The sequence below is a fragment of the Bombus terrestris genome, chromosome 7 (genome assembly GCF_910591885.1).
Source record: "Bombus terrestris chromosome 7, iyBomTerr1.2, whole genome shotgun sequence".
In the NCBI taxonomy this organism is placed as follows: domain Eukaryota; kingdom Metazoa; phylum Arthropoda; class Insecta; order Hymenoptera; family Apidae; genus Bombus; species Bombus terrestris.
In genome coordinates, this window is record NC_063275.1 from 16856835 (window position 1) to 16881333 (window position 24499).

At 47.0% G+C, this 24499-nt stretch overlaps 1 protein-coding gene across 7 annotated transcripts in view; it reads left to right on the forward strand.

The window, feature by feature from the left end:
* The window catches only part of LOC100648397 (ankyrin repeat domain-containing protein SOWAHB), a 117154-nt gene that overhangs the window by 16130 nt on the left and 76525 nt on the right, over positions 1-24499 (forward strand). The window lies entirely within an intron of this gene.

Below are 24499 nucleotides of genomic sequence, written 5' to 3' on the forward strand. Positions count from 1 at the left end.
AGGCCGTTATTACACGCACGGCAGAACTTAACACCTGCGGCGTTGTAAATTCGCCGTTTTCGCGCGCCACCATTGACAGGTCAATAAATCTAAGAGCCCCCGTGGCAATCAGGCAGCCGGTGTATACCAAACCGCCAATATGTGGAACGGATCACCAGTGTCCGATAGGGAACGAGTTAAGGATTACTCACACTATCGATTTCACTTATAATCCGTACACTGAGAATCAAAGACAAGAAAGAAGATTTACCATGGAGGGTAGTAAATAGCTCTAGTTCGATCGCACCTCGAAAGCAACTTTCTACTTTCCCCTCCTTAGAACTAGAAAATTCACCTTGTGCAATCGAAGACCGAGAAAAATGCCGCGACTACACGTATCATAGAAACCGTGTCAATCGTATTCTACACGTTGCTTTCTTCGAAACGGTTAATTAAGCTAAAACGACTATCGTGTACAAAGCGTCGTCCGATGATCATAGCGGCACTAGACCGAGCGATAAAAACTATTCACCGCGACGTGGTCGTTTCTGTTAACACGCGTCGTTTTCTGGCCTGAATAGTTTGAACCGGCCTTAACGGCCGTTCACGGTCGGTGTCGATGGAAAAGGCGGAGAGGAAGGAACAAGGGGATGAAACGGCTAGAAAGTGGGGATGTAGCACGAGGTAGCCTGTGGAGGTGGTGGTCTGCGAAAGGGGTGGAGGTGGCTGAACCGCACAGGGGCTGCGTGCTGAATTCATTCCGCTGGACAAGGTAGCCCCACACCCCGGTTCAGGCCACGTCCGCCTCATCCCTTGGGATAAATTGGTCGAACCCGCGTGTTTGCGGATAACATCGCCGCGATATACGCTCGCCTATGGCCGCCGTACGAACGTAACCATACACTGCTCCCTTTTTGCGACGAGTCTCGCGCTCGCGGAAATTGGCAACGAACTCCGGTCTCTCTGTTGTCTTTTTCGCGTCTCTGCTCTCTCCCTGCAGCATCGTACACGCGCCGTCTATCACGCGGCCGTGCTACCGCTTTTGCATGGCTCTCGCATCTACTACCCGAATAAAACGCGGAAAATGTTTTTCCTGTTGGAAATCGTACTTTCATTTCGCTGCCGCGTTTCCTCTTTCTCCTTTACGTCGAAACTTACATTTTCTTGCAAAAGGAAGATAGTTTATATGCATATTTCCGTGTAATCGATTTCTTTCTGTCCGCTTTCGTCAATGCGACATTTGTTTTCCGAAGTGGTCGATCGGTATATGTGGTAGTAATATTCCGATCTTTGATTAATATAAAAATTTATTCTCTACGGAGTACTCGAATGACCACTACCATCTCGTTGACCGAGGCTTCGACACATGGATATGTATATATATATTAATCCATCGATGAATATGCAACGGTCAGGCGAGGAGAGAATGCCAGAGCGATGGGATGTGGGAGACAAAGTGAAGCAAACGACATGGGGGTGTCGTTTGTGGGTGGGAAGGGGAACGTCGGTAGGCATTCCAATTACTCCCCCTCCGGTAATTAAATCAACACGGAAGCTAATCAACGTTGGTACCATGCTCGACGTTTCTCTCCCCTTTGCCGAATTTTTGCTTGGATAAATAAATCGGACGATTAGCCGATAACCAATCGGAAAATCGTGTTTCACGGTTGATCGCGGTATGAAGATGTCGATGAATAATTGAGAGGGACCGAATGGCCCGTAAAAATTAACTCGTATCCTTCGGACGAGACGTTGTACAAATTTCAACAAGATCGATAACGGGTTTCGACTATGGCCGATAAAAAATTCAGCACAAAAGCTCGATCGATCTGTTTTCTTTTCTCCTTTTCTTTTTTCATTGAGTCACCTCGCATCGATTAGCCATCAGGCGTCGATCGGTCGTATCGGTATCCGCGCGCTTTTGTGCGATTGTTCACGAGCCACCGTCAACAGTCACACCGCGTAGCTTTCTTTTCTCGCGGATGGTTTACGAGCCCGTATTAAAGAGTCGTTCGCACACACGTGGCCTACGTGATCGGTGGCCGAACGTCGTAGACGGCCATTGTATTCGCTGGGTCAGGTGTACGTCGTCGTCCGGGTACCGTGTGCCCATTATACTTTATTAACGGACGCGTCTGGCATCGCGATAGATTCGCCCGTTCGATTTCTGCGTCCCCCTACAATGCAGGACGGCTGCATCGGTCTGACACGACGTTTGACTCTGCTCCATTATACTTGATTCAGTGGGATCGTTAGCAATCCGTTTTTGTCGCTTTCGACAGGTGCGATGTGCTAACCCTTTTCATTCGCATCTCCTCAAATATGGCATATCTCGTCTTGGTTTCGAGTTTGATCTTGCAGCGTAACATAGAAAAATCTTCGTAACGAAAAAGAAAGGACAAAAGTATCTAGAGGGTCTGAAACGAAGTTCACGAAGACGCGCAAGAAGGAAGAAACCAAGCGAACGAAAGATCAGAACGAAAAGCTGTTAAGAACGATCACAACGTTATATATTGGCGGATGAGCGAAGCGCGGGTTTAGCATCCGTCCGTGTATTTATCAGCTGGTATCGGTTGGTTTAATAACGCCAGGCAATCAGAAGGTGTTCCCTCCTACCTACTTGTGCATTCGCTGCCCCCACGTCTCTGCCGGTCGATAAATAATAACCATTTGTATCGGATTCTAATTACTCGCTCTAAGCAAACAAATAAACGGCAGGTCGGGAAGACGCAGCACCGTGAGAGGCAGGCTTAATGTTATGGTGGCTGCAGGCTGATTTAAGGAGTGTGGGACCGCCCACCTCGAAGATGCATCTACAGCCCGACCATCGGTCCACCTGTTATGAGTGTTTCAACGCCACTGTGCGTTCCTTTTTTTCTCTGGAGCTCGCCTCGATACCTGTTGCCGATACCAGAGCCGAGAAAAATATCGGAAATACCGTGGCGTAATTAAATTGCCAGAAACCGTGATCATCGAACACGTTGATTCTCATCAGGGGAGAATGAAAAAGCTAAGATAAATAAGAAGAAAGAGGCAAAAAGAATAATCATTGGACAAACCATTTAATCCCGTCTTGGTAAAATTGTCCACCGTCGCGACGTATTATAAGAGAACGTCCTGCGGCTGAACGGTGACCGATACTCGCGTATGCGCGCGCGAGAACCCACGGTATATCATCGGTAGAGGAGAGAAGCACGCGGGTAAGGAATTCGTTTCCAGAGGCAAGAGCGATCCTTTTTCGCAACGACTCGACCAGGATGATCGATAAGAGGCCGGGCGAGAGGAGAGACGCGTTCGTTTTCGCTTAAAAGGTCGTCGAAAAATGCCGACGGTAGTTCGTTACCGGTGGGCTATTAGCGGGCGTAACGCACGTCCTGGCAGCGTCACAGGACTAAGTAAACCCTGGCTAACAAGGAGGCGTATCCAACGGCCACGAATGATCTACCGATCCAGAGTTGGCATTATTTCGTTCTCCGTTTCTCCCTCCTCGATCCGTGGTATTCTCTTTTCCCCTTGACGTATCTTTCTTACCCTTCACGACCCTTTTCTCGCTACGACGAACGCGTACGAGCGTTCCTATAGACAGAGAGCGTATATACCTCTACCTGCACCACCTACCTACGCCCCCGAATATTAACACTTTGATTTATGCGCGTAATTATCTCTAGTTATTTTCTCAGGAAGGCACGGTGCGTTCTTTCGTAGCCTGTCTTCGTAGCTGCCGGTGCTGCTGCCGCTGATACACAACAAATTAACCGTTTCTTCTTCCGCCTCTTCTTATCCCGCTTGCTCGTCCGTGCGCGCCTTCTCGCGTCTGCAACGTATCCTCCATCTTTCTGTTTCCAGCCGACCGTTTTCCAACTGGAGAGGAGACTCTATTTATAGGTGTCTCGTTTCGCTTGGTAATTGCATTCTTATTATATTGGTGGACGGTTTGCGAGAAGACGAAGGGAAACGCGCTCGTAGACGGTAGCGCGAACAGGGAGAAAGAGGCCGTCGTCCAGGTCGAATTCAGCTCGCGGTGATCATTTATCCTCCGGCGGAGACTCGCCAAACGACCTGTCGCCCCTTTGTGCGCCCTGCCCTTTGAAGCTTCATGGCAAAATATATTTTCAGCCGCGCTCGATGCGCCCGACGATTATTACGTACGGTCGGTCTGTCAGTAATTAGCACGGAATCGTTTGGCAGCCCTCCGAATTAGTCTTGCCGCGTTATCGTTCGAAACACCTATTAGTCAGATTGAACGTCCTTACCGGTTCTTTAAATCTTCCTCTCTTTTCCGTCTCGTTGCTGAACCTTCGAACGTCGTAGATTGAGTAGGAGAAAGTCGACCGTCGTCCAGGCCATGACAGTCGTCGAGGTCGAACAGGAAGTCGACTGGGACCGATAACGGATCAGCGAGGGAGAGATTTTGTGAAGCAGGCCAGGGTGTCGCAAATCGAGGCGCCGTCGAGGCGTCATCTTTCCGTGGCATCGTCCCATGGACGCATGTTCTTCGTTACTTTTCGGTGCCCCACCTTTCTCCTCTCCTCGCTCTAGTAGACTTCTAGAATTTCACGTTTCGTTTCGCTCTGGCGTTCTCTTGCTGGCGTTCCACGATTCCGCTACTCACGCTCGAATTAGTCAACATTTCTCGTACGAAACTTGCGCGCACGGTCGTCTTAATCGGCTACCCCTTGACGTTTCGATCAAAGAGAAGGAAAAGAACACCGTGGAACGTCGAAAAGACAATAGCCGACCACGACGCTGGCTGTGAAACTCGAGAGGAGAATTGGTTTAGCCATTTTGTAAGAGTTTGGGTTCGCTTCGAGGACTCGAACCGATGTCGAGCAACGGGCCGTGAATACGAGTTAACCTCGTTGGCGGAATAGTCCTTTGAACGTCACTACTCTCTGAACGCGAATATTCCTATTTTGTTTCGTTCCCTTCTTTCCCTGTCACGAAAGTGTCTCAATGTTCTCATTGAAATCGTTGATCTTCTCGAATTCCTATTTAATACCCATATTCTGTAAAACTTGTAGTTTCGGTTCTTATATCTTGCAATTTAATATCTACGAAGGAAAATCGTATATTCCGTAACGCGCCATTAGTCTTCGAAACGACTAGTCGTCAACCGTTAATCCACTCGAATCAATTTAGAAAATAATATCAAGAATTACCGTGCTAGCTATGGAACATCAGCACGGAAGCTTTTCGTTTCTCGAAGAAATTCTGCGAATTTCTCTCTCATACGCCAATGACAGATCCGCTTCGTTCCTCTTGATTAATGTCACGCGTACAGACGCGCGCCTGGTACACGTGGCAAAGGGACGTGTACACGGGCGGGCCAGCACGCACGTCTCGAAGTCAGTCGATCCTCGTTTATACGTAATTTCACCGCGCCTTGAGCGAGGTTCGCAGAAATTATGCGAGTAATAACGAGGAACGACGAAACGTCGTCCTGGTATCTGGTCGCGAAATCGTTCGTGACGGTCGGTCGTAGATCGTCTCGTGGCCGGTGCGCTCGAGGAGCGTATTCTCCGAGTAGGTACGATGACGATCGAGAGACCGAGTCGAAGAGTAAATGCAAGAAGCACGAGGTGGAAGAAAAAAGAATCGTAGAAGGGCGTTCACCGTTGTATGGAATACACGCGTTTACGTGTATATCGTGGGCCGATGGAGTCGGTGACTGCTTGTTCGCACTGTGCACCGCTAATTAGGTTCAAGATCGATGGCTATCTGTCCGGCCACATGTCCCTAAAGTGGCGAGCTGAAACATCCGGTACGCCCTTTCCGTTCGGAAACTCGGTCGGTTTCTCGAGGACGGTAATACGAAGGAATCCATAGCCACTTAAGCGTCCAACCCTTGGTCTCGTTTCTACCCCTCTTCGTTACGTTGTATCAGTTAGGCGACGCGATGTCAAACAAACGACCTGCAAATGCGAGAAGCATCGAGGAGAACCTCTGGCCGGGACCCTCTGATCCCTTGTATCGATGCGTGACAACAGCTGTGCACTTTTAAAATTCATAAAATACGTGTGTAACCCGTATTCCGATAATTATGCTTGCATGTAACATCGGATTATCGAGTGTGTTGTCCCTTTCCTGCTCCCCTTTCGCTGTCCCTTTGCTACCCTGGTCACGCATAGCTTTGGACTTTGCGATTGACGCGACTCAAACGCGTTCGCACGGAAACTTTTCAACTCGTTGTTCGTCTGGATATATCTACTTTACGCATTGATCCGTCGTAGCTGCCGGTATTCCACGCTTGATCCGATATTTTCTTCCGCAACGGCTAACGGAAACTCGTGGTAACACGCGAAATTACACGGACGGTGCATGAGAAAATGGGGCGCAATTAACGGGCGGAGCTTATTATGGTGATTCAGTCGCGCAAGTAAATACGTAATACTGGTCCCAGCGTGTGTCTCTCCGTCTCGTTGAATTCGTAAAGAAGCGACACAGCCAGTCAACCCGCATACACAGTGACAGCTACCTAACAGAGAGGAAAGACTCTTGGCTCGTTGGTTCGTTTTATAAACTACGTACGTAAACGTGGGATCCACACAGGCGGGCTGCGTGCACACGAGAACACTTGGCGAGTGTGTAAGAGTAAGAAACGCCGGTGAGCCCTAAGCGGCGGCCGGATCGCGTGTCGATCTACGCCGAGATATTTGTTACTTTACAGTTGTATCACGTTTTTCGCGTGGAAACAAAGCCATTGTTTGTAGTTCGTACACGCTACGCCCGTCTGAGCCAACCGCGCTCCGCTTCGCTGTTCGACGCGATCGAGGATGCGAAGCGCCCCGTCCAAAACGACCTCTCTTCCTCCTGACCTCTCCTCTCGTCGAATCTGCCATTTTGATGACCATCGTCAACATGGTTCCTCGCGATTTCATTCCCCTCTCTGCTTTTCTCGAATTTTCGGGACACGATCATCGCGTGAATTTCTTTCCTTTCTGGAATTTCTGATCTTGAGAATGAGTCGTGATTCTTTCTCGATATTTTTAACATTATCGTCGGCGAAAGTATAAGCTTTCTACGGTAATACTCTTCTAGATATATATTATTTCTTGTGGAAGTAATTATTTATCATAGCCACTCGTAACCAATATATATGACGATCGAGACGATCGAACAAAAGCGGAATTTTCCACGAGTCACGGTCTGTGACCGAGGTAAATGTTCTAAGTGCACGCGTGTTAGCCCATTCTCGAATTCCGCGGTCGGTTCTGTCGCGTTTCAAGCGACTCGAGCACACGTGGCAGCGTCGCTCGCGAAGCCGAGGGCGGCACACGGCCAGATGAATTCGTGAGCCGCCGTTGATATTTCAGTGTCAGCGCCGGCAGTTTTTGTCATTTGTACCGGCAGCCTTAGGACCGCATCGCCGACGTGTACACCGGTCGCTGGGCTAAATCGAGTTTAGACTCTAATTACGCGCTCGCGCCATTTTCGAACCGCTTGTACGTCGTACAGGCTGTACAGAATAATTAAGAAGTCTTGCGTTCTACAACTGAACTAAAATTTTTGAACTCGCACTTTTGAAGTACAGTAGAACTTTGCGTGATTTATTCGAGCTCGTCGAAGGACAAATATACATTTCTATTCCCGGGAATTAAAACAGTTACTATCTTCGTGTGAAATTTGACTGTTATTAACTTAAACTACCAAAGAGTCGATTAACCGTTCGTAAATCTATTCGTTCTTTTGCGGAAGGCGTAACGTAACAAAATTTGACAGACTGCGGTTTAATGGCTGATTCATGAGCGACGAAAGATTTCGGCGATATTTACGGACGAAGATTAAAGTATGTAAACTTGGAGCGTTACATCAGGTTAAGAGGTGATTATTGCGTGTTCGTTGCTCTTCAACTCGTGATTTTTATCAGCTTCTAAATGGGGCGATTGTTCGGCGTAATGGCTAGTTGACAACAGAGTCTAACAAGAACTTTTCCAAGAACGATCCTCTTTAAAGCGACTACTTAACTCAATTTTATTCTCAGACGGTGTATTATAACGTTGAAATAATGAAGCCATAAGCAGCACTCGTCACGATAGTTCGCGGCGTGTTCTCGAAGCGCTAACTTGCGGAAAGGTCGAATTCAATGGTAATTACAACCACGAATTAACCAAGCCACAAGCGTGTCAAGCGATTAATCATGCAGTTTTTTTTTAGCGGAGCCGTGGTAACGTAATTAACTAGCGTTACGGCGAATAATTACCAGTCGACGTCCGTACCGACGGTAAAACGGTTTTATTCTCACGTTAGATTCGAGGAGGCTCGTTGAACGAATCGAAGAAACCGAATTACCCAGTACGACGTATCCTGGTAGCGTCTAATTGTCCCGATGTATGCGTCTCTCTTCAAATACCAAGACGGATAATCTGCTCACGAAGCGTCTGCCAGAGACGCACAAAAACAGCCTAGACTCTAGCTTGCTCGGTGAAGATTAGTCGATCGCTATCGGTCCCGGTTGTCTTACGTTAACGAGCCGCTCTATACTCGAGGGGACCATAACCTGTCCCGAACCGATCTCTTCGGCTCACTCAGAGCTCACTTCCGCTTCGTCCGCAGGTTACGGCAAGGGACGATCGCGCAGGTAAAGAAAACCTCGAGCGGTTTCACGGACCGCATAACAGTTAATGCGAGTAACAAATGCGACCATCTTGCTTTTTCAAGATCGTAAGTACTCTGCAGACCTGTAAAGAAGTTCCTAAGGTGCTCTGTTTTCTCATTTATCGATATGCGGCTGCTCAGGGTATTATTTGTAAATGTAAACTTTTGTCCACTACGTGTTCTTGATGGTTTTTTAATATACTGCTTAACAAATAGCAGGTGTAGTAGGTAGACGTTCACAATTTGTAAATGGCGCTAATGTACCGAGCTAATCGAGAAGTAAGCATTGTAAATCGAGGATTATCGACGCTTGATTGCATCTAGCCACGGACCAACGTCCGCATAATTTATCCCTTAATTGGCCCTTTTAAAGAATGGATTAACAGCAATTAGCCGATATGGCCGGCTCGTTAATATCCCGCACGTTTATTCACGCGTGATGGAGACGGTGTAATCTACGCACGACCACCTTGTATCGGTAGAATAGAAATAGGTTAGTATAGAAATAGAAATTCATATCCAATAAATTTCTATGATTACGATGCATTCTTTCGCTATAATAAATTTAACGTAGGCTAATGTAACGCAAGAACAGGAACATAAACGTTCAGAAAGCAGAATGCGTTTGGTTGCGCGAACTACTCAAACGCGAGACTTGAGTGGAAAGCGAAAAACAACTTTGGAAAATTTATTGCTAATATTTTTTCGTTGTGGACATAGTGGGCTTAAAACAGTCGGAATATATGGCACAATAGCGACTTTGGAAAATTTATTAGCGCCCTTCTGGCCTCGTGTTAAACCAGCCACATTGCAACAAGATACAGAGGCCTGGCGCCACTACGACCGTCGTTAAACGATCGTTCGAAAGAGATCGTATCGGTTTTTGGGTCTTCCTGCCTCCTAACCCAGGGTCTCGATTTCACGAATTTTCCCAACAATTCACGCGAACTACCGAAAGAGAAGCTTCTGCAAAAGCTTACTTGAAAGCGATACCTTCACGGTAATGGTTTAGCCTTACCTGTGAACAAAATGTCGCATTCTCTGTCAAAGATACATTCCGGTATCTCATTTTTAAATGGTTACGATTTTAGTCGTCGGACCGATATCCGTTAAGAAAGTTTGAAATGTCTCTCGAGAGGTAAATAAATACGGATTAATTAATGGAGTTAGCGGACAAAATCCACGGGTGCCGTGGTCACCAGGGAGAGAAGGGCCATTTCGATGTGGAACGTTGTTGTCGTCCGTAACGAATTGTTCATTTAATTTCGCTGAACATTTTCGGGCGTTGCGGTGGGGCTCGGCCTACGGCCCTCGACACCGTGTTCCGATAAATCGAGAACAAAAGGGGGCGAGAGAAGTTGGGCTAACGAAAAAAATGCGGCCGTCTTCCGCGAGGGAAACATTAGTCGAGAGCTGGACACGGAAAAAGAAACGCCGCCAACAGTTTGGATCGGGTTAGCGAGGCAAACATTTCTTTCGAGATATTATCTGGTTTACGAGCTTTTACGACGGTCCTTATTTATTGCGCCGCGTAACCGAAAGAAGAGCAGCGCCTTTATTGCGTCTACTCTTCCTAGATGGTAGAAACTCGTTGAATTCTATGTTGCGTGTTAAACGGTTGAAACTTTTACAATCTTAAGAACTTAAGATAGAGGGAAACCTCGATTCTCTTACAGATCTAGGAATTATGGAATTATAAATGGAAATTTTGCGGATGGACGATGAATATTATCGCGAAGAAACTTTGACTGATGCGGTGGGTTTGCTTTTGAATCGGCCTGTATCCTGCAGCGTTCCGCAATATTTTCTATCGGAAATATTTTAACGAGAGCAATGTCGAGCCTCGGATTATATCTGTTCGCTGGAGCGTTCCTGTATTGGATTCCGGGGGAATTACGAAAAATATCAATTAAACATAAAAGCCTGGGTCCGTGTCATCCGATAATGGCGAGATCGAACGGCCCGGGGCGTCGAATAATTGGGATGCAGGCAAAAGGGAAAAAGGGACGGTCCGGAGAAAACAATAGTGCAAATAACACAAAGCAAATTACAGGTACAACTTATTGTATACGCTGCCTGAGTATAATTGAACCTCGCGTTCGACCAGCAGCGTTACGTGTTTTCGGTATTTCGAACAATGCGCCTATCCTTTCACGCAAATCTTTTCTCCGATCGAGACCGTTGTTACGATCCTTGTCAATATCCTCTAAATCGAGCTACCGATCGTTTCATAGAGCTCTCGATCAAACACGAGAGCGTTTTCTCGAAACATTTTTCGTGCCTCTTTTCTGAAATAACAACATATTATGACCGCACGCGATCTCATATTCTCGCGTCTGGAAACAATCATTTTCTACGGTCGAGCGCGTACCAACTTTCTCGCGTAAACGTTCGTAATATCCGTTCCATTTGTTGACCTCGAAGACGATGCCGGCGGCGAGCTTCGAAACGGTGAACTTTTCCTCTGGTAAAGCTGTTCGATCATTTCGGTCGAGCGAGTAAAGAGGAGGAAGGATAAAGAGAACGGCAACCATCTCTCCCCATTCATTTGTTTGCTCGTTGATTCGTTTGCCCTCCGGGGTTTCGTGGATTCAAAGACGGACGCGCAGACCCGTAGAATGGCGCTCTGGTGGGGTTGTACGGGGACGCTGGAACGCCGAAGCGAACAGAAACGGTTCCCCAGCCCGCGATTCCAGCAGGTTCATTAGCGCTGCTGTCCTTTGATTAATGGCCGCCGGAGGATACCACTCGCCACCGGTTTTCTTACAGATCATTTCACCGTCGCCTATCTAGATGGTCGTTAAGGTGATCCTCCTACGAGCTTTACGGCTGAGACAAGCTGCGAATGAAATCGCGCCGGTTACGACGCTTCCTATTACGATCTTACGCGGGTTATCACCTGCTACGTCGCCACAGGTATCGCGATTCGAGTCTAATCGATCAATCGTCTTCGCGATCAGACGCCTCTTACATTTGTTAAACAAACGGCTGTTTCTGTTTTTACAGCGACCGTACGATCGATCTATGCATTCCATTTGTACGATTTATTCAGAGTATATCTGCCATCCACTTTGCTATATTCGCAAAAGTGAAATACGTATAATATAAACGTTGGAGGAGGAAGTTGCTCACGGGATACGAAAAGTTTGTCAGTCAAAGTGAAGAAAAGAGATTCAGCAATTCAATGGTCGCGCGAGTATTAAAAAGTTTCTTTTGTTTCCTCGCGCAGCGTTGTGGGAAACGTCGGTTCCTGACACAGGCTGACGCGTTTCTTCACAAACTTATCGATTATTCGTCCTGGCCTTTGGAATTATTCATAAGCTTTCTCTCTGCAGCTTTGAAGGATACCGCGTGTTCCTTCCTGAAGAGAAGAGGGAGGAAGTTCGATATGAAAAGTAGACGGTCGGACTCTTTCGTGACAATGCTCGTGCCAAACTGAAACATTCTCTTTTCTCTGTCTCCGTGAATCCATCGTCTGGCCGGATGAATGAGGTTAATTCATTCATCCTCTGAGACAATGGCGGATCGGTTACACGCTGACTCGGCCGTTTATTAATGGCCTCTTGAAAATCTTCCTGCATTTCTAATGGCCCGTTTGAACTTCATCGTTCAGGGCCGGTCCTCGTCATTGAACCTTGCCAAGCAAAAGGTCTTGCAATCGTATGTTTTATACGTCAACGTTGTTAATTAAAGAATTTTCGCTGTCAGTGAAAAATTGCAACGTCCGCTGATTTACAAGATACAGAACCAAAGGTTCATTAAATATATTGTACCGACTCAAAAGCGCGATATACGAAAGAAACAATACGAAAAACAAGTTGCAGAACTCGGGAACGTACGAAAGGCGAGATCTCCTGTTGGCCGTTTTCGGTGTGGTTTATTGCTCGGAAAAGAAAAGGACGTTTCGCGTTGGGCGCCATTTTCGAAATGGCCGGCCCTGGTAGTCCTCGGCGTGGACAGAACCGCTGTGACGTTCACGACTTATGCCGACCCGGAAAGGGATGTAAGAGGAGGGTAAAGAGGTATAAGGAGGAAAGAATGGCGCCCACGCGTTATGCTAACACTAACGCTGCCGACACGGGCTGGGTGGTCCTATTCCGCTCCACCTACTCACCCTTCAGCCCTTTACGTGGTCCACACCTTCGTCGTTCAACGAGGATACAAATACAGCTAATTTTATCGATCGAGGAGTCCGAATGATCTTAATACCCGATAATGGGACATCTTCGAATATAAAGGTTTAGCGAGTGTCACCGAATACGTTGCCATTCGACAGAATGTCACCGCTGTTTGTTTTTATTGCAACGCGTGCCATAAACTTCTCGCTTTAAGAATTTCATAAGAAAAGAACCTTCCCTAAGAAGAAGATTCCCTACGGGGTTTCATCATTCCAATCGTCGGTAAATTGCACCTGGAACAATTTTCTCGGTTCCCGAAATTGTGACATTGAGCATCAACATCGGTGACAAAATTCTTGACGGTGTGTTCCGGAGATGAGAGCGCGGAGAGGAAACGAGAGAGAGGCGGAGGTGTGAATGAGGCCGGCTTGTAGCAGCGACGCCTCCAGCCGCGGCGTTCCCCTTGTGTCAACACCTTTGACGAAACTTCACGCCACCACCCCACGGTTAGCCGTTCGCCGCATCCCCGAACGCTTCCTCCTGTCTCGCCTTCATCCCACTCCATCCCGCGCTTCTACGCTCCTGAATTCATTCGAACGATAAACATCTTGGCCGCTCCTCGCATAATTCGTCGCGCGGAAGCGCCCATTCACGCGTTCTCTGCGCGTTCTCAATGAGCCGGGGCTGCATGAATGGTGACGGATAGACGAGACGCAAAATCGAGTACGAAATTTTCTTTGCCAATAGACTTATTTGTTTTACTTATCTTTTATTAGAAAGAAATAATAATAGAAGGGCAAGTTGGTAAGATGGAAATTTTTACGTCTGGTATCTTAATTACGATATCGAGAAATAATCCGTTCGATGAAACTTTTTTACACGTAAATAAAAGATTTTCCTAGACACGTAGCAAAAAATACATCTTTGAAAATCGCGATTTCAATGAAAGATAGTAAAGCTGCAGGTTAAATAACTTTTATCTAACCCTTCTCTTAAATCTGTTCGCGAATCACTAGTCGGTAGGCAAGCGGACGTATTTATCGCGAACAGATAGTCCGGACGCGGGCAGCAATTTTTTTGACCGCCATAAATCGTTGGAAGGCTCGAAGAACGGCGGCGTATAGGCTTATCCAAGGGAGCACGGCAAATGGCCGTCTTGTACCGATTCGGGACCGATGTAACCGTTTAAACAGCTCCGTACATAGGCCAGGGAAAGTTGCAGCATCCCTCTTGAGAGAGAGGATGTTGTTTGGTGAGCGCGGCGCGTTTCAAAAAAATTTCGTTGTTCCGCGGCGAAATATATCTGGGACATTCGAGTCGGTGACGGGTCCTCGGGCGGGTTCCCCAGGAATCGTCGAGGCTCGAATGTCGCGCGGAGGCACTAAGTGGAAATTGTTGTCAAAAACGGCGGGTCCAGGCCGCGTATACCGGTTCGACGGTACCAACGTGGCCGCTGGCTCATATATTTCGGAGACCGCGGTACCAGAAAGCCGACGTGGGCGTGAGGGAGGAAAGACACCCATACACGCGGACCCGATGCGTACGCGTTTCACCTTCACCCGATAGCTATTAGTCTTTCCAAGACCATCAGTGGGCAACGCGTGATTCACGGATAAAATATCAAGAAGCTCTAGCCACTCGATCCTTTCCGTTTTATCCCGATCGTTGTTGTAGCCGTTGAGCAAAAATCGCGGGTTCTGACCTAGGTCCCGACTTAGCTCCGTTCATAAAAGTGTCACGAGTTTTTTGATGAACACCAGCCGCCTGTTCGGGTTCTGTGTGAGTATCGAGGAAGAGCGCGGATCATGGTGGAACCTGCACTCGTTCAGCTGGGCAATAAAGTCGTATTGTTTTTGCGGCGTAGCGTTGCTTTAACGCTCGGCTATATAACTTTAACAACTCTCTGGATGCCTAGCGAAAGGAGAAGGGCGCGAGTGGGAGGAAGAAGACAGCGATGGGTAAAGAGGCCGAGAGATCCCGGGTGACTTTGTGCCCAATACGGCGCCAGAACCTTCGCAGGTCCCGGTTCACCATGGGACCGTCGGACGTTGTACATCGTCGGACGGTCCATAGGTCCGGATGCGGCTGGATATACCTTCTCGTATACACCGAGAGAACGACCCAACCCACCCGTTAGACCCTCGTAAAATTTTTTCTCGATCCTTTTGCTCCGATCCTACGGAGCAAACGGTCCGCTACAGCTTCGACGTCCGAGGATTTAATTTGGCCGACTACGTTCTCGTTCCACGTTCTTCCCTTTCCTTCCTTCCCGACCCGACTCTCTGTCTCTCCCTTTCTCTTTCTGGATCCTCATTCTTCCGCGCCAATCCTCCCTTGTCTCTCGATTCTTATCCGATGGTTTATCATATCCACTCCTCGCCGTCAGCCAGCCGGAGAGTGTGCATCTCTGCGCGTTGAACGTGGGTCTGGTTTTATCGAAACGGTCGAACGGTCGTGCAGGATTAATACAGCGTTATTAATAAAAATCTCCGCGACTTTGCCGAATTGCCAGGTCCGCCATGAATTATCGATCGTGTCACGGACCTGACCGTTTTTAACTGCGGCAGGTGGTTGGATCGGAATGCGTTCACCGATCTCCTTCCTTCTCTCTTTCTCTTTTTCTTCTCCTTTTTAGTCAGACGTTCGTTCACGAAACACGTTTTTCCCTGCTCGTAATTATCGAGCTTTAAGCGGATAGCTGGTACTACGGAGACATGCCCCGTAAGGGACTGTTACACCCGCGGGACGCGGCCTTATCGTTCTTACCTCTGGTTATCTTCCAGTACAGAAGGTGTTAATTAAAAAAGAACGAGGCTGGTACTTATCGTGTCGCTTAAGCCGTTTATCTCTTCAACGACTGTCTGTCGGGTGTAAACATTATTGACGCGATAATGTGCGTCCCATTGAGCTTTCTGACGCTTTTCTACGAGCACATCCACGGCTTGGCCAAGCACGTGTCTCGGAGATAGACACGGTCGTACGATTTTTTGTGAGTTGCCTGTACATTGTCGCTTCAAAGATACATCGACTTTTACGACCGCTCGTCTGTTTTACGTCAGCTAACGGTCGCAACGGCCCTCGAAACTGCCTGCTCGTCCACCACTAGACGATTTCTTCTATCCTTCTTCCATAAATTACATAAAAATTTGTATATACATTTTCCACGCGTTTTCTCGCATCTTCGCGGCAATTAGTAAAAGGAGGTCCCTCGATAATAGACAGCAGGTGAATGTGAAACCGGCACAAAGCATCACGATCGCGAATAATAACGATCTCTACCTAGAAGTTATCGCTCCGTGGGACCGAAGCTCGGCGTAGAGGAAGAGAACTGGCATGGAGGGAGAGAGAGGAGACTTCACTCGTAAAGCGGATAGAGAGCTTCCCTCTCTCTTTCGCCTAGCGCTTCTCTGGTTCCTCGTGTATATGCTAATGCGAGACGAATGTCTCCTCCTGTACCACCCTCCTGGTCGTCTCGCCTCCGAAAGACGGTGTCTTCTGCCTCGGTACGGTGTGTCGACGACTTAGGAGGATGCGTTACCTCGTGGGCGTGTTTGCTCCTCTAAACTCTGTCCGCAGCGGGGTGGCTGCAGTTGCAACAGATTCCTCTCTCTCTCCACCCTTTACCTCGTTGGTCTTCCCTCGTGCAATCGATTGCCTATCGACAATGCGATAGATTAGTCGGAATTATCGCGATACCAGGACGAGTTCGTGGCCATACATCGACTATGTTCGCGGAGAAAAAGAAACAGGGATACAAGTACACTGTGAAACACAGTTAAATGTTTCGTTTCGCGAAACGAAGCGCACGCTTTAAAATTACTATGCATCGATGCCGAGCTGCTATAGATTAGTTGAAATTATGCAGGGTCGAACAAAAGGATGGTAACCGATTACGCGGTGTTCTTTTGAGAAAATGTAATACGAGCGAAGGTTCTTTCTCGTTAAAGGCTCTGTCTAAATTTGGACCCTTTCAGATGGTCCAATTTCTACCGTATTTACGTTAAACTCTCGTCGCAGTGCTATCGATTATCCCGCGAAATTCCACGACATTCGTATAACGTAATTAAGCGTCGGTGTGCCGGTTGGTAACGCGGGGGAATGGGAGAAGGAAACTTTTTGACGGTGAAACTCAGAACGATCTATTTAACGTGGTGGAACCGACGGCGTTCTGGTAGCGACGAGCGTGAACGAAAGACGAAACACGAATGGTACACTGCGGGAAGAAGCGAAGGAGGACGAAACGCGAAGCAGAGGTAAATGTTCTGAGGTTTCCCTGGGAGAGCAACAAATGCAGGGTGGAGTAGACGCGGAGCGCGGTGATTCCTCTACACTGAGAATTCGTAACACGTGTATCCCGGTGGTTTATGGTGATTAGTAGTTTACGGGAGACATTTCCGCTGCCTGCAATCGTTCCTAGTCTTCCTTGCGACCCATTCTTACATTAGTTACCCCGATTCCCCACTTCCAACAACGACAAACGCCTCCCTTTCTCAAAATGTCGCAACGACCGTCAGCTTCTCGTGAATCCCTGCCGATCTAGATCGTTTTTATTCACTTGGTAGAAAATTTCGTCTTATCCGCAGCGTTTACGTTCGGGAAAATAGCGTTAACATGCTAATTGGATCTAAAATAAACGATGCAAGTTTTACCCGTACATTCGATCGAATATATTTGGACTGTTGTAAAATTTTCTTTTTTAATGAATTATTAATAACAGAAATATATATTTTCTAATATATGTAAACTCCCTACAGTTCATACAGGAGAGTTCGCTGTCGAGTGCCGAAGCGTGCAGACGTGTCTCTAGTGCCCAGTGAAGTTCGAAAGCAACACGTGTTACCCAACCGTCGAAAGTGAACACAACGTGCTCCTATCTTCCCAAGTGTTTCATATCCGCCAGAGAGAAGAAAAGCCTACGCAACTAACCCCAACCCGATCCCTGCCGCATAGCCTCACGACTAGTTATTCATATTGAAATAGCTAGCTCGATGATGGCCCAACAATCACGACCAGGCTCGCCTGTGCAAACCCACCACTACCCCGCGCTACTCCCCCCGTGGCAGCAGCTCAGCAGATCCCCCCGTGCCAACGACGCCAATAAGGCGAAAAAACGCAAAATTGGACCATCAAACACTAACTCGAACGAACACCCATCAACACAAATTAACACTCACAACAGGTTTGCAGTATTGGAATCCTCAAACGACGCCATGGAAATCGCAGACCCGCCGTCAAACCATCACGCACAGAGAAGCCCCCCTCCACCGCCAATATTTGTTAATGATGTCATAGACATCCAGACAATGACCAAGTCCTTAGAGAGAGATATCTCCAAGGAGGACTATAACCTGAAAATAACCAACAATCAAGTAAAAATCCTGCCGACGAACCCAGAAGCTTACAGGAAGCTCACCAAGACACTCAGGGCCCTGAATGCCAACTTCCACACCTACCAACTCAAGGAAGAAAGACCTTTTCGGGTGGTGCTACGAAACATCCACCACTCCGCAGACATCGACGAACTAAAAATAGAACTATCGAAACTCGGCCACGAAGTCACAAATGTCAGCAACATAAGGCATAGAGTCACAAAAGACCCGCTATCCCTATTTTTCATCGACTTAAAACAGAAACCAAACAACAAGGAAATCTACAATATCAGTCGTCTAATGAACGCCATCGTTAAATTCGAACCACCGCAAACCAAAAAGGAGATAGTCCAATGCAAAAGGTGCCAAAGATATGGGCACACGCAGAAATACTGCAACCACACCTTCCGCTGCGTCAAATGTGCAGGTACACACCCCACCGACCAGTGCAGGAAATCACCGGAAACCCCAGCGAAGTGCATCCACTGTCAAGGTGACCATCCTGCCAACTACAAAGGCTGCTCAGCCTACAAAAGTCTGTACTCAAGCAAATACCCCAAACTTAGAACAAAAGAGGAAAATCACCAAACACCCAGCTCGCCGAAATCCACAGTTATCCCAATCCCCCCAATCAATCAAACACCCAGCCCCATCAAACTCACCACTCCCTCAAACTCCTATGCCCAAGCGGTACAAGGCACTCAAAATACACCAAATAGCCACAGGGATCCTCCCCAAAATAGTGCCCCCACCTCACCTAACACAGACAACGTCTCTAGACTAGAAAAGCTAATAGAGAAACAATCAGAGCAAATAAACAACTTGCTATCGCTATTAACATTCATCATGGACAAATTAATACGCCCAGACACAAAATAAAACCAAGACGCATAGCTCTCTGGAATGCCAATGGTCTAGCGCAACGCAAACTTGAGCTAGAACTCTTCCTAAAACACCAGCTAATCGACATAATGCTCATATCTGAAACTCACTTCACCGACAAAAACTACCTGAACATAAACGGATACAAGTTCTACCATACCCAACACCCCAGCGGAAAGGCCCACGGCGGCACCGGAATCATAATCAAAGCAAATATCAAACACTACGAACTTCCACCATTCCAGAAAGACTACCTCCAAGCAACAAACGTAGCAATAGAAGACTATCATGGTACAATCACCACCTCAGCTGTATACTGCCCTCCCAGACACTCCATCGCCAAAGAAGACTTCGACCACTTCCTGGACACCCTGGGCAACAGATGCATAGCCGGAGGAGACTACAACGCTAAACACACCCAATGGGGTAGCAGACTGGTTACAGTAAGAGGCAAAAACCTCCTCAACAGCATAATATCCAACAACCTCAACTACCTTACCACATACGAACCCACATACTGGCCCACCGACACAAACAAAATACCCGATCTCCTTGATTTCTTCATAACTAAAAATATCTCGCCAAGACACGTCCAAATCAATTCCTCGGCTGATCTCTCCTCTGATCATTCCCCCGTGATAGTAACAGTCAGTTCAACTATCATCGAGAATACACCTAATGGCTCCATTCATAACCAACACACCAACTGGCAGCTCTTTAGAGAAGTCTTTACCCACACAACTTCAGCCTCAACCTCACTAAAAACCAATGACGAAATCGAAGCAGCCACGGAATACCTAAATGAGAGCATAATAAACGCTATCCGCGTCTCCACACCGGCAAAAACGTCCATCAGCAATCACGAATACCCCCAGTACATACTAAAAAAAATAGCAGAAAAACGTAGACTAAGAAGGATATGGCAGACCCATAGAACACCGGAGGACAAACGCAAACTAAACAACGCAACTAGAAAACTATCCAAAACCATAAAGAACTACAATAATGACCGTTTTCACAAATATCTCGCCAGCCTGTCCCCCACAGCCGACTCAAACTACTCACTATGGAAAGCCTCCAGGAAACTCACGCGCCCCCCACAAATAATACCTCCAATCCGCCGCCCGCAGGGTGGATGGGCGCGTAGCCCTATAGAAAAAGCCAACCTATTTGCCAAACACTTGACTGAAGTATTCCAACCCCATTCCTCCATAGCCGCAGCGGACGTCACCGAATACCTGCACACTCCCTTCCAAATGTCCCCTCCTATCCAACCCTTCACTTCTGCAGAGATCATAGAAGCAATCAGTCGCCTAAACCCCAAGAAAGCAGCAGGTCACGACCTAATAGGAAATAAGGCAATCAAGGAACTCCCCATAAAAGGGATTGCACTCATCGCATCAATCTTTAACGCCATCCTCCGCCTTGAACACTTTCCTAAGGCGTGGAAAATCTCACTAATCACCCTCATCCCCAAACCCGGTAAACCAATACATGAAGCCAGCTCCTATCGCCCAATCAGTCTTTTACCTACCCTATCTAAACTATTCGAGAGGATGCTCACGAACCGTCTCCTTCCACTCCTAGAAGAATTGAAAACTCTCCCAGATCACCAATTCGGCTTCCGAAAACAACACTCAACAGTAGAGCAAATCCACCGCATAACCCACATGATCAGCCAAACCCTTGAAAAGGAAAAATACTGCTCAGCCGTATTCCTAGACATCCAACAGGCATTCGATAAAGTATGGCATGAAGGGCTACTCTACAAGCTTAAAAAAATCCTACCCCACTCATACTACTCCATCTTAAAATCCTACCTAACCAACAGACAATTCATAGTCAAATGTCTAGGCGCCACTTCCGCAACATACCCAATAGAATCCGGCATACCGCAAGGTAGTGTCCTCGGACCCCTACTATTCTCCATCTACACTGCCGACTTACCCATATCAAACGAGGTAACAATAGCAACATTTGCCGACGACACAGCACTATTAGCTACCCACGCAGACCCGGCAATTGCCTCATCCACTCTCCAGCGAAGTCTCGACTCCATGGAAAAGTGGTTCCAAAAATGGGGCTTTAAAATAAACGAAAAAAAATCCTCCCATGTAACCTTCACGCTCCGAAAACAAACCTGCCCCCAGGTCACCATTAACAACACAATAATCCCAAGCAAGGACTCCGTAAGATACCTGGGCATGACCCTGGACAGGAGGCTAACCTGGAAAAAACATATCTCGGAAAAAACAAAGCAACTAAAGGAAAAACTAAGAAAATTCTATTGGCTCACGGGCCGACGCTCCAAACTAAACATACAGAACAAAATAACCCTCTACAAGGCCGTAATAAAACCTGTCTGGACCTACGGAATCCAACTATGGGGAACAGCAAGTAACTCCAACATTGAAATACTCCAACGCTTCCAATCGAAAACGCTAAGATCCCTATTAAATGCACCCTGGTATGTTACCAACGAAACAATACACCGAGACCTCAAGATACCTACAGTCAAAGACGAAATACACAAGTCCAGAAGCAGATATAACACAAGAGTCAACAACCACCACAACCCACTAGTCACCCAACTACTGGACACGACGGACCAGATCCGCAGACTAAAAAGAAAATACCCACTAGATTAAATCCTTAGTCCTACTAGAATCAACAATATAAAGCTATTATAATCCATGTCATTGTATCACGCCAAATTAAGTTACTGAAAATTCTCAACGAGAATTGATTGTAAATATTCTAATAAATAAAAAAAGTTCATACAGGATAGGGATTCTTTCTGTTTTACGGGTAGCACGACAGGCTGTATTTTGCGGACAGAGCGATCTTCTTTTGTTTTACAGACAACCATTTTGAGAAGCACGTTTTTCCCAAACAGACGGACAGAGAGTTACATTAGAGATAGACAATAGATAGACAATAACAATAGTTATTTAGGATTTTAAAGACTGAAGAAGAAAGATCGGTAGCTCAGGACGTTGAAAATCGATTCTCGATTTTCAGGTAAACATTGTACCAAAGACTTGTTATTTCCCGTTTATATAATTATTGTTATTTATTGTTATATACGGATATTAATTGTTCTTTATTTTTGTATTTTATCTAATTACATTACAATAAAAAACTCGATTTTCAGACTTAAGAATCGATCCCTGAATCATCCAAATATTGAACTTTATATATATTTGTGAAGAGGATATACTGCGTTTAAAGTATTTTCTTTCAATATAAATTACAGTTATTTAATCGGCAAAGATATTTGATATTTCGGAGTTTAAAAATCTTCAAACCCGTTCTCTCATTCTCACTCGTGTCACGAAAGTATGTAAATACTTGGATCACCTGTCCAATCCACTTTCTACTCGCAAGGGGAATTACATCCAAGTCTCATTATCGCTCAAACAAAAGTTCCACCTGAAACTGGCAACCTGAGTGGCAGGCTATTAACGGTCGGTTCTATCTTGTAATTCTATCATTCTAAACTATCCCTAATTCGTCTTATCGAAGCATCCAAAATTGCAACCGAAGTAGCTCGTAAACGTCAAACGAGGTCGAAATTTCGGGAACTATGACAACGGGGTAGTTTCGGCATCTACCAGGCGGGCATCTCCTAATTATGAACGCGACGTGCAGCTCGGTGTCGGGTGACGGGCGTATCCGGGTCGGACTCTGGAGATTGTTAAACGTTTACCCGACACCGAGGTTAAACGGCAATGGACTAGCGCCACGTTGTATTCGATTCCAGCAGCTTAAAGTGTCGGGTTCGAAAGGTTATGTTTTCGTGTATGTAACAGGACGCTGCAGCTCGTAACTCGTAAATACTCGGACTAAAAAATATGTATTCCTGTAACTGCGTTAATAGGATGGGATCTTTTTCCATGTGTTTGCTATTCAGTTCGAAACGCGTAACAATTTTCCATCGTTCTTGGAACAAAACCGAACATGGATGCGCGGAGAGTCCAATGTCTAGCAATTCGACGCTATTGTTTCTTTCGTTCGCCATTGTTCTGTCCCTGGTTCCGCGTAAACGCAAAGGATTCAAGAATCGTATGAGAAATACGACCTGGTTAGTAAGCCTCTGGCCAATATCAAGTCAGACCTTCATAAAACTATCGAGAAGCGTGTTACGACACATGCTCGGCGTATGTTTCCGCAAGCTGAAAGCTTCGATCGTCTCGACCGGTCTCTGGTCGCTCGCAGAAGTGCCAACAAAAGAGTCGCAGTCGCTAGAAGGACGCTGGCTGTCAAACTAAACATTGACCACACATCGACGAGAAGTACGGTGGTGTACCATGAGCGTGGACGGTGGTGGTGTTATGTTTCGAGCTTCGTTACATCCCCACGGATACGCGAGAACACGAGAAGTCGTAAGAGGGCTACGCGCAGTCGCCGTCCGCTCTCGTCGTCCTGTGTCATTTATCTAGCGTAGAGAAACCGGGAAGGACTAAAGGGGGCTGGATCGACGAGTCCTCGTGATTGATCGGCAGCAACGCCTCGACGACTAGCTGGCGACGTTCTGCTCCACCCTGCGTCTCTAGTCTGCCGCAGGAAATTCGGTACTTCCGTGAGTACGCGCGCTGTGATTCGGCTTATTTAAGACCTAGCAGCGCTAGGTAAATTAATCGACTGAGCTCGAAGTCTCTGGTTTTTTTCGTATCAAAGCAAAAACGTGTTGTCTCTCTAACAGGGCGAGCGTCTTATGAGAGTGATTTATCGTTGGACCAAGTGACACGTTCTTGGTAATTGGCAGAGACCCGATATTTTCTTCTCTTTTTTTATCAAATTCCACAGCCCTAGTTTCTTAAATACGCTCGAGAAGTAAAAAAAAACGTAGAGTTATATTAATAAATCTTCAACCAGTTGGGATTAAATTCAGAGTAAGCCTTCCAGAATCTTGGTCCTCGGAATTTATTCCCTTTTGTCGTCTGGATTCCCAGTGTTTCGTCTGTATACAACTATACGTTATCCCGACGCTCGTTCGCAGCGTCGTTTGGAGTACGGTCAATTAGAGCTTGAAACGACGAGTGATTCGTTGAGAAATATTTTGGGGTCGAGAGTGTCGGGATCGGGGACAGAAAAGAGGGGGCGAAAGGAATAAAAAACGACGCTGGAGGAAGAGGGATGGCGAAGAAGAAGGACGAAGGGAACTCTGCCTGCTTGTGCCTTCTTGGCAATCCGAGAACTCCGAGGACGTCGTTGGGACTTATAAATCGCTTCCAGGTTTCGCCGGCCCCTCCACGGGGACGGCTGTCACCCGTTATCCTAACGACGTTTAACTAATCACGCCCAGAGAAAATATATATCCGCGATGGGAAGCTGGCGCCTCGAGCCACTCTATCACCGGTTCTGGGACTGGCTGCTTAATTTGTATCAAAACATGTCAGGCCGGGGCGCCACGCGAACGAGTTATACGTTAAACGCAGACACGATAACCGTCGAGCGTACCCGATTGCATCGGGCCGTACGTGCCATCTATTCGCACAATGTGCCCCGCATGTGTGCGCGTCCCCCATCAATGGAAGAACCATTCTCGCGTTC